The 10,496-nt window shown below is 37.2% G+C and overlaps 1 pseudogene; it reads right to left on the bottom strand.

Annotated features, from left to right (window-relative positions):
- Positions 1 to 8,741: 8,741 nt before the first annotated feature.
- On the bottom strand, positions 8,742 to 9,667 carry LOC147828870 (olfactory receptor 5W2-like; annotated as a pseudogene).
- Positions 9,668 to 10,496: the final 829 nt, after the last annotated feature.

A 10,496-nucleotide genomic window follows, 5' to 3' on the forward strand; every position in this document is an offset into this window, starting at 1 on the left:
CAGTAGTGGCAGCAGTTCCTCTCTAAATGTCTTGTAGAATTCAGCAGTGAAGCCATCAGGGCCTGGGCTTTTCTTAGTTGATAAATTTTTAATTACATTTTCAATTTCATTGGTTGATATTGGGTTGTTCAGAATTTTTGGTCTTCTTCATTCAACTTTGTTAATTCATATGTATCTAGGAATCTGTCCATTTCTTCTGTGTTGTCCATCTTATTGGCGTATAGGCTCTGGAAGTAGGTATTAATGATCCTCTGGATTTCTGCTGGGTCTGTTGTAATTTCACCCTTTTCATTCCTAATTGCATGGATTTGGACCTTTTCTTTCCTGTTTCTGACAAGGTTGGCTAAAGGTTTGTCAATTTTGTTGATTCTTTCGAAGAACCAACTCTTGGCTTCATTGATTTTTTGTATCATTCTCTTAGTCTCCATTGCATTGATTTCTGCCCTGATCTTTATATTTTCCTCCCTTGTATGAGCTCTGGGGTTGTCCTGTTCTTCTTTTTCTAGAAGCTTGAGGTGCAGCATGAGGTTTTTTAACTGGGCTCGTTCTGTTTTCCTAATATGCGTATTCATTGCTATGAATTTCCCTCATAAGTCTGCTTTCATTGTGTCCCATGGATTCCGATGTTGTATTATCATTGTCATTTAATTGAAGGAACTGTCTGATTTCTTCTTTAACTTCCTCTGTGATCCCTTGGTTATTCAGAAGTGTGTTGTTCAATTTCCACATGTTTATGAAATTTTTTGAGTTTCTTTTGCTATGGATCTCCAATTTCATCACACTATGGTCTGATAATATACAGGGGGTAACTTCAATTCCTTTGCACTTATTTTAACATGTTCTATGTGTGACCATTTGGTCTATTTTGGAGAATGACCCATGTGCAGCTGAGAAGAATATATATTCTGATTTTGTGGGGTGGAAGACTCTGTAAAGTTCTGTTAAGTTCATTTGTTCAAGAGTTCAATTGAGCTCTAGTATTTCATTAATTATTTTTTGTCTAGTTGATCAATCTATTTGTGATAGTGGCGTGTTGAGGTCCCCCACTACAATTGTATTACTGCATATATGACTTTTCATGTCCATTAGTATTTGTTTTATATAGTTGGGTGCACTAGTGTTTGGTGCATAGATATTTATGATTGTCATCTCTTCCTCTTGGATTGTTCCCTTTACAAGGATATAGTGTCCTTCTTCATCTCTCTTAATCAGTGCTCATTTGAAGTCTACTTGATCTGCAAAGAGGATAGCTACTTCTGCTTTTTTTCAGGTTCCCGTCACATGGAGTATTGTTTTCTACCCTTTAACTTTCAGTCTATGAGTTTCCTTTTGATTTAAGTGTGTTTCTTGTAAGCAGCATATTGTTGGATTGTGCTTCTTGACCCATTCTGCCAATCTATTTCTTTTGATTGGTGAACTGAGGCCATTAACCTTGATGGTTATAACTGAAATGTACTGACTTGTCATAGCCATGACTTTTTCTTTTTGTTGGCTTCTCCCCCTTTCCATTTAATTTGTTGTCATGCCAGATGGGTTCATTCTGCTTTGCTTCCTGGGGTTGTGATCCTCAATGTCTGTTCCTAGGATATTGTGTAAAATTCTGTGGAGTGCTGTTTTGATATTCACAAAGTTCCTAAGGTGCTCTTTGTCATGAAAGTATCTTATTTCTCCATCCATTTTGAAAGATACTTTTTCAGGGTACATCAATTTGGGTTGGAGGCTGTTTTCTTTTAGGACTTGGAATATGTCACTCCAAGCTCTTCTTGATTTGATGGTTTGTGTTGAGAATGCTGTGATTCTGATGGGCTTTCCTTTGTATGTGATGTGTTTCTTTTCTCTAACTGCTTGTAGAACTTTGTTCTTCTGTTGAGTTTCTGGAATCTTAACAATTATATGTCTATGTGTTGATTTTTTTTTGATCCAGGCTATTTGGATTCCTATATGCCTCACTTATCTGTATGTCAAGCTCTTTTCCCCTGCTTGGGAAGTTTTCTGCCATTATTTCTGTGAAGAGATTTTTTTATGTCAACTGCACTCTCTCCTGTTTCTTCATTAAGCCCAATCAGTCTTATTCTTTTTTCATCATCTAGAAGCTGCTGGATTGATTTCTCATGTTCCCTTATAATTTTGAAGCAATTTTTCTTTTCTTGGTCACTAATTGCAATCTTTTCTTCTCTATCTTAAATTCTGTCCTCACATTGGCTCATTCTGTTGTGTAGGCTTTCAATGGAGTTTTTGATCTCCTGGATATCTATTTGCATCTGTTTTATGGGTTCCATTTGTTTCTTATGTTGGGATTCTATCATGTTCCTGAGCTCCTCTCTAGTTTTATTAATCATGTCTTGCACTAGGAGCACAATTTCTCCTGTTATCTGAGAAACTATTTCTGATTTCATTTTTTCCAGATCCCCTTTTTTTGCCAGTTCAGTGGATCCAGGTGGTTGAATATCAGAGTGTTCCATCTCATTTCCCTTTGGGGTTGCTGTAGGTGATCTGGAAGTCTGGTTTTGATTCTTATTTACATGTTTTCTCATTTCACCTGTGGGGAGTTTTTGGCGCCTGAACAGATTACCTCCTGTGAGCTGAGAGAGGTGGGATGGTGCATCCTACTGGGAGCAGTGGTAGGGATGGTGGCCCAAAAGCCTTTTCCTGTGGGCTGGGAGCAGCGGGAAGGATGGAGGCAGGGAAGACCTTTCCTCTGGACCAGGAGTAGTGGGATGGTGTCTCAGAAGCCCCTACCTCTAGGCTGGGAGCAGTGGGAGGGATGGTGGCCCGGAAGCCCCTTCCTCTGGACCAGGAGTGGTGGGACAGAAGGTGGCCCAAAAGCCTTTTCCTCTGGGCTGGGAGCAGTGGGAGGTATGGTGGCCGAGAAACCCCTTCCTCTGGACCAAGAGCAGTGGGATGGTGGCTCAGAAGCCCCTACCTCTGGGCTGGGAGCAGCGGGACTCAGTACTGTGGTCTGATGGTCTGGTGTCCTCTGTGTCTTTGTAGTGTGGAACCAGGTGGCTGCCTGTCTGCAGTGGACTGATTCGACGTGTTCTGCATGACTCAGGACCTCCTCAATTTTCTTCTTTAACCTCAGAAAGCAGGAGAAACAAGTTGCCATCTAAAGAAGCAATGCCATATGAAAAAAGAAACAAAATATCAAGAAATGGGGCTAGATGAAATTTTATTCTAAACATGTATAACTATTAATTGCCTTTTCTGCATAAACCATCCTCACACTCTAATTTGAATGTACTAAAAGCTAGTACCAGATCGAAAGTCATGAAACGAACCCCTGAGTTAGAAGTAACTACAAGGCAGAACGTAAAAGGCATCATCTCTCACAGTTCTCAAAATGATCACATGCTTAAGAAACTGTACTATTTTCTCACTGACATCATATTGAATGTAAGTTAATGAGTGAAAATTATGGTTCTGCCTGGTGTCCTTAGGTCCCACTGAAAAGTAAAATGTTTGATTGGACCACTCTGCTCCTAATCATCCCTGTCATATCAGAAATTTTAGAAGATTTTCATGTAACTCAGCCGGTTCCCAAGGATGAATCCCTGGAAAAGCCAAACAGAAGGAGTAAAAAGAAGTGGGAATAACAGACTGCAACATGCACCTCTGCTTATTGTTGGCTTTTATATTTCTGGTAACAGAGATCGAACTCAGAACCTTGCACTTGGAGGCAGGCACAGCACCACTGAGTTAATCTCCAGCCCTTATTGTTGGCTTTTAAGTGAATTTTTCACAAAAACTGTAATGGGAAAAGAAACAGTGCAAGTTCCTGTGACATATGAGCCTCAGTTTAGTATGTTCATATATGCATTTCTGTGTGTATGTGGCATGGTGTCTGTGTGTGTCTACTGATGCATGAAATCAGGGAGCTCATCTTTCCTCTAGATTAACAACTACAGATGCAGTCTATATGGACTTGAGTTGGTATATGTTGATACATGTAATATCATACCTCTATTATATTTACTTCCATTAAGCAAGAACAAATTTTACATTCACATGAAACATACTACTTGCAGAAAGATTTTGAAAAGGAATTGTGTACTTATAAACTGTGAAAGTGTAAACTTCACAATTCTTATACAAATGACAAATGAAGTCAACTTCACATAAGTCTAATAAGAAAACATCTCTGGCCATTAGATTGCAGAATGTGTTTAACTGAGTAAGCAAGCATTAAATCATTTACTAACACATGTCTCAGTTTTAATTCCTCACTTTCTCCAAAAAGCAATGCTTTACTTTTCCTCTATTTTTTGGTATAGTCACTGAGAAGCCTACCTGAGTTGACATGGACATTCTGTACTCACCACTGTTACCTGAACCATACACAGATCCTATTTATTTTCACCCAGTTCCTATGGGGAAATAAATCTCATAAGCCCCCCCCCCTGTGCATTTTGTGATTCAGATGTGATTGTTTACCCTCCTGGCTCAGGGTCCCCCCAGGAATCCTGTAACAACTGTGGCAAAGGTTAAAGGCCTCATTCTTCCCTGATGTCACTGAATTGATCACTGTGAGAAACTCAACCAGATCATGCATCACACTCTCTCCCAGTGAAACTAGACATCTTCTGAAATTGAAACACATCCTCAACCTCATGAGTTTTGTGTCCTTTTCTTTCTTCCATCATGTTTCCGCTATTTCTAAGCACTACTCTTTACTATACCATTTGGAAGTGTGGCAATACACCATAATGACTTTTTATTAATCATTGTCAGATTCCACTCTCCTATCTCAATTCCAAACACATTAATCTCAATTATTTTGTGCCATACACTATCCGTGACACCTACTATGCTCTTTCTGGTGGGTTTTCTTAAATTACCATACATGTATGTCTCTGCATTCACATAATCCCTAGAACATAGATTTGCAATAGCAATGGAACAGTAAATATGTGTTATTAAATATTTTCAGGCTGTTAGCTTGGGAGACACTTAGTAAAAAGTAGAAAGAAAGAAACCAGTTTGAGATACATAGACTATTCGCATTTCCTGTACTTCCCAAATCTCATTAACAGTGCACAAATTTATTTCTGAAATAAATAGAATTTGGCTTTTTCCTTGAAATCATTTGCCTGAAAGCAACATATGTTTTCCAATAGTTGATCATTATTATGCATATGAAGTATATTAGTATAAATCATCTCAAGATACATGGATTTCCACATGTGTTGTGAAGTCTGCTAATGACTGTAAGGCACAATAAAATATCTCTTTACATTTGTCTCAATTCAGGTAAGTTATTTTTTATCACAAAATGAGTAAATAAAAAATTACATGCACAAAAAATGATATAACAGCACATAGGCTTAAGTAATGTGTACACTCAAATAATCTGGGTGATTCCAGTATCTTCTCAAATCCAACCCAATCCAAGAGTTCTCAAAGGCACAATTGTTCTGTAAAATCCCAATAAACCTAGGTAATGCTTCACGCTAACATCTTTAAAATATTCTTGACTGGGGAAAAGGGCTCCTTTGTGATACACTTTAGTGCCCTTTCATGTTTTGCTGTCATTTATTGAGTAATTGTACTGATTATAAATATAGAAAATTATTGCCATAGAGATATTGAGGCAAGCTCATTCTAAACAATTTCAATAATTAGCCAAATATTAAACTGAAGTCACTGATGACTGTGTGCTTCCCAAGAGCTCTGACAATTGTTTTCTTCCCTGGTGCTCATTTGAGGGAATGGGAATCATCTTTGGTCCACACTCATTAGGTTGACTCCCTGTCACCAAGCATGACAAATCTCTTCAGGTTGCAATTGTTTAAAGAGCACTTAAATTTCCATTTCTTAACATGGTGACCACTGTGGGTGAAATCAGTGAAAATAATTTGAATTTTATGAAACACGGTGTAAGACTTAGAGAAAACTATCTACATAATATTTTTATTTCAAAACTACTTCAAGACCTCTTTCACACCTTGTTCAATAGGATGCAAATCAGAGTTTTCAGCCTGGGAATCCCAATGCTATAAAACAAGAAGATAAATTTTTCTTGACCTAAAGATTAGGAAGAATCAACCAGAAACACATGAAGAGTAGAGTGCCCTGTAAAATTGAAATGATACTTAACAGGGAAGTGCAAGCAAAGAAAACTTAAATCTTCCCTCTGCAGAGTAGGTCTGAAAGAGTAATCAGATAATGGAACCAATAATGTTGAATACCATGAAGAAATGATTAATTTCATTAAATCTACAGAAACATACATAGAATGCCAATACTGTATTTATGAAAGCATCTACCATTTCCATCAGCCAAACTCTAACCCAGATCTGGGAGCACAGCCTACCTGATATGTGAGCTGTATAGAGCAAGGTGTTGCTAATGGCCGTGTGCCTATCAAATGCAATCACTACCAGCAGTAGACATACAGAACTGCACTGACATGGATTATCAAGAATACACAGCACAGATGAAGAATATAATTGACTTGTTCTTGGCAATGAATCCTTTCAGCACCCTGAGTCCAATTGCTGTACCATAGCAAAAGTCATGGAAAGAGCCATGGCTTAGGAAAAACCACAGTGGAGTGTGAAACAGGAAATCCAGTCCAATTAAAATCACCATTCCAAAAATCACAAGAGGACCAAGGAGATGAACAATTACAAATGTACTAAACTGAGTAAAACTGATTCCAGAATTATTGGGAACTCACAAGATAAGGAATTTATTCAAGAAAAAGCGATTTTGTTCATCCATTCTTCTTCATTCTGAAGTGCTACGAAAATGTCTATTGACAGACAAAATTTTCCCACTCACTATGACAATCATAAAAATACAATCTTCAAAAAAGTGTTTACTTCAGTAAGTGATTCAATTCAGAGAAGGAAAGGCTTATTTTGCCAAATAGGTTTTGAAGGTTTACTGAAACCTTCAAAGTCAGATGTCCTCTTAGATTTAGCGTCTGTTGCAAGAGAGTATATGATAGTGGTTGTACATAGCAAAGGAACCTGCTCACTCCATGGGAGTCAGGAAGTAAAAAGGAGGGATTTAAAATGGTCAGGGTCCCCAGAGTCCCCTTTAAGGCACATGCTCATATGGATGGAAGACTTCCAACTAGTCCTTAAGAGTCAAAGGCTCCATCCTCCCAGTAAAACTACAACTGACTAACAAGGCTTTCATACATGAGCTTTTAGCTTTTTTCATACACTTACTGAACTAGAGCAAATGCTAATAAAGTTGAATATCCACTACTATACTGTGTGTATGAAATTATAGATTTGAATAAAAAGCACCACATTTAAAATTATTTGACCTGAAACTCATACTATCTATCTGAAAGCATTGCTGCTTTTATTTCAGGTCAAACAAGATGGGAGATGTAGTATGATATTATATACAAGCATGAAGAGACTCCTCCTTTCAAACTCATTCCAATAACTGATGCATTTACTTGGGAGTAAAATTAGAATTCATAGGGACAGAATGTAGCAACTGGGGAGGACACTGGACATTTCCTATGTTAAGGGTCCTTTTAAAGTAAAAGGAGATTGAAGTAGACTGTGTTATTCATATCACCAAATATGTCATCTGTTTGTCATCCTAATAATTAGGGATTTCTTCTACACAGATAAAAGAGAGAATCAAGATGTAGAAAATAACTATACTCTTAACTCCCTCCACATAGTCACTGGCACTATAATATTTAGACAATATTTGCCATTGATCCCATTTGGCATGACAAAACAATGTGATTTATAGAGATTACCAGGGGATGAAAACTATGAGGATTTAACCAGCAAGTCTAAGATAGATCAAAGTCTTCAATACTGTCTTCTCTCATTTCTTAAAAAACTCAGAAAGAAGGTCCAAATTATACTTTTCTATATTGTCTATTCCTGAATTTAATTAATGTTTAACACAGCTATTTTTAATTGTTGTATTTTTAACCTTGTAGTACATAGTCCCTCTCTGGATATGTTGATACATGATAACATTAAATAGTGCATTAAGAAGGTGATCATGAACCACAAAAGAATATTGGACAGGGTGGAGAATGAGGAATAGGAAAAGCAAAATTTCCAAGAGAAAGGAATTGGGGAGCTGATGTTTGAAAATTCCAACACACCAATGTATGCTACTAGGGGCTTTTGAATTACACGTTATATGCTGAGCTGATCAGACTTTGGTTCCAAATGTCATAGAACTAATTTACACACCTCAAGATTGCCCTAAATGGCAAAGCCTTGGCTTTGGCTCCCCTAGTTTCTCAAAGAAATATTGTTTCTATCTGAAACTTAATATTCCATGCATTGAAGCCTTTACTCTGCATTGTGAATTAGGACATTTTGCTATGGAATTTATTGACAGTCTATTTCATGATTATCTTGATATTATATGAATTATATGAATTCTGAGCTAATGTTTGTATTTGCACTACATAAATAAACTATATTTCTCCAAAATAAAAAATACATAAATGTGCTTAAAAAACAATTAGTAAAGTATCAAGAAATGAGCAAATAAAATCATGGCACAAATGAAAAAGGTAGCAGCATTTCTATACTGAAGAAATATCACATAATAATTTAAGACAAATGATAAATGTAAACACATTTACATATCTGCCATATTTTATTAGTACATTTTAGTACAGAAACTTTTTAGACAATTAAAAAATGTGACACAACTTATTTCTTCTCTGTTAGGCAATAAACTTTTATAGAAGCAAGAACTGCCATAAATAACATGGCATGTAGGGACAGAGCAAATGTCTAAAACTAAATTTTCTTTTTTACCTTTGCAAGGGCCTCTTTCACATCCTTGTTCTGTAGACTATAAATGAGAGGGTTCAGCATGGGAATTACCAGGGTGTAAAACAGTGAGGTCATTTTGTCCTGATCTAGGGAGTAGGAAGAACTGGGCCGGAAGTACATGAAGAGCAGAGTTCCCTGGAAAATGGCAACAGTGGTGAGGTGGGAACCGCAAGTGGAGAAAGCCTTGAATCTGCCCTCAGCAGAGCTGATCTTTAAGACTGACAAAATGATATAGAAGTAGGAGATCAGTACTCCTGTAATGGTGCTCAATTCAATAAACCCAAAAATGATAAATATCACTAACTCATTGATCTGTGTATCTGAGCAAGATAGTAGAAGGAGAGGAGGGACATCACAGAAGAAATGATTAATCTCATTGGACCCACAAAAACACAAGCGGAATGCAAATACTGTGTTTATTAAAGCATCTGCCATTCCCTTCAGGTAAACCCCAGCCAGGAGCTGGGCGCAGAGCCTGCTGGACATATGGGCTGTGTACAGTAGGGGGCTGCTGATGGCCTTGTACCGGTCGAAGGCCATCACCACCAGCAGCATGCACTCAGAGTCCACAAACATACATAAGGTGAAGAACTGCAGAGCACAGCCAACAGTGGAAATCATTTTCCTCTTAGCTAAGAGGTCCACCAGCATCTTGGGTCCAATTGCAGTGGAATAGCAGATATCACAGACAGGTGGCTGAGGAAAAAGTACATGGGTGTGTGGAGCTGGGAATCAAATCTAATTAAAATGATCATTCCAAGATTCACCAGAAGATTGATGAGGTATACAAGTAGAAAAATGGTGAAAAGGGTCACTTTGATATCAGCTTTATTAGTGATTCCCAAGAAAATTAATTCAGTCAAGGAGGAGCAATTTCTTCTGTCCATTTTTCTTTTTTCTTGTGTAACCTTGAAAACAAGTTTGAATAGATTCATGTTTAATTCTTCTGTACATTCACAAATTATCTGCAAGACAGATCACTTTATGTACCTGTAATTTCCTTTCTTAACTGGAGAAAATTATTCTGCCATTTGTCACTCTTTAAAACCATTGATTCTATTGATAATAACAGAAAAAAATAGAGAAAGCAGTTGAGAAACTCTGATTGAAATCTAGATGTCATCCTGGGGGCTGCTACTCTGTATACAATCTTTACTTTCTCTCCACCTCACCTTCCTTTACTTCAGGAAATATATTTCCAGGGTACTGAAATTTCTCTACATTTTCAAAATAACATGTAATAAACATCAATCTTATGCAGACTTGGGTGGAAGATGCAGAACTAATTATATGCTATAATCATCTCCAGAGATTCAAAACAATTAGAAATAAGATGTTCCTCAAAATTGTTGATTTGTTTTACAAAACAATGTATTGGTTCTAGAAATAATGGGTATATCACTGACTAAGAAAAACCAAGTTATCTTCTACTGTTCATGGTCGATGTGATCTTCAGTGTTTGATAATCTATTACATAAGTATTGCTTAATGTTTTTTCTGAAAGTATCTTGTGCTTGCTACAATGTTCTTCTCCAAAGTGGTAGTCCAGCCAAATCCTGACCTTTCAGGGACAAAGTCTAAAATGGAAGTGTATGCCCATAATGTAGCACACAACATAGTATATCACAATATGGCAGATTTTAATTGACTTTGTATTTCAAAAATGATTACAGCATGAGGGTCAATAAGTAGTTCCTGGATTCAGAGGATTCATATCGT

This window comes from Heterocephalus glaber, unplaced genomic scaffold (assembly GCF_053883595.1).
Source record: "Heterocephalus glaber isolate CG9 unplaced genomic scaffold, H.glaber_assembly_v1.0 deba00000896, whole genome shotgun sequence".
Classification (NCBI taxonomy): Eukaryota; Metazoa; Chordata; class Mammalia; order Rodentia; family Bathyergidae; genus Heterocephalus; species Heterocephalus glaber.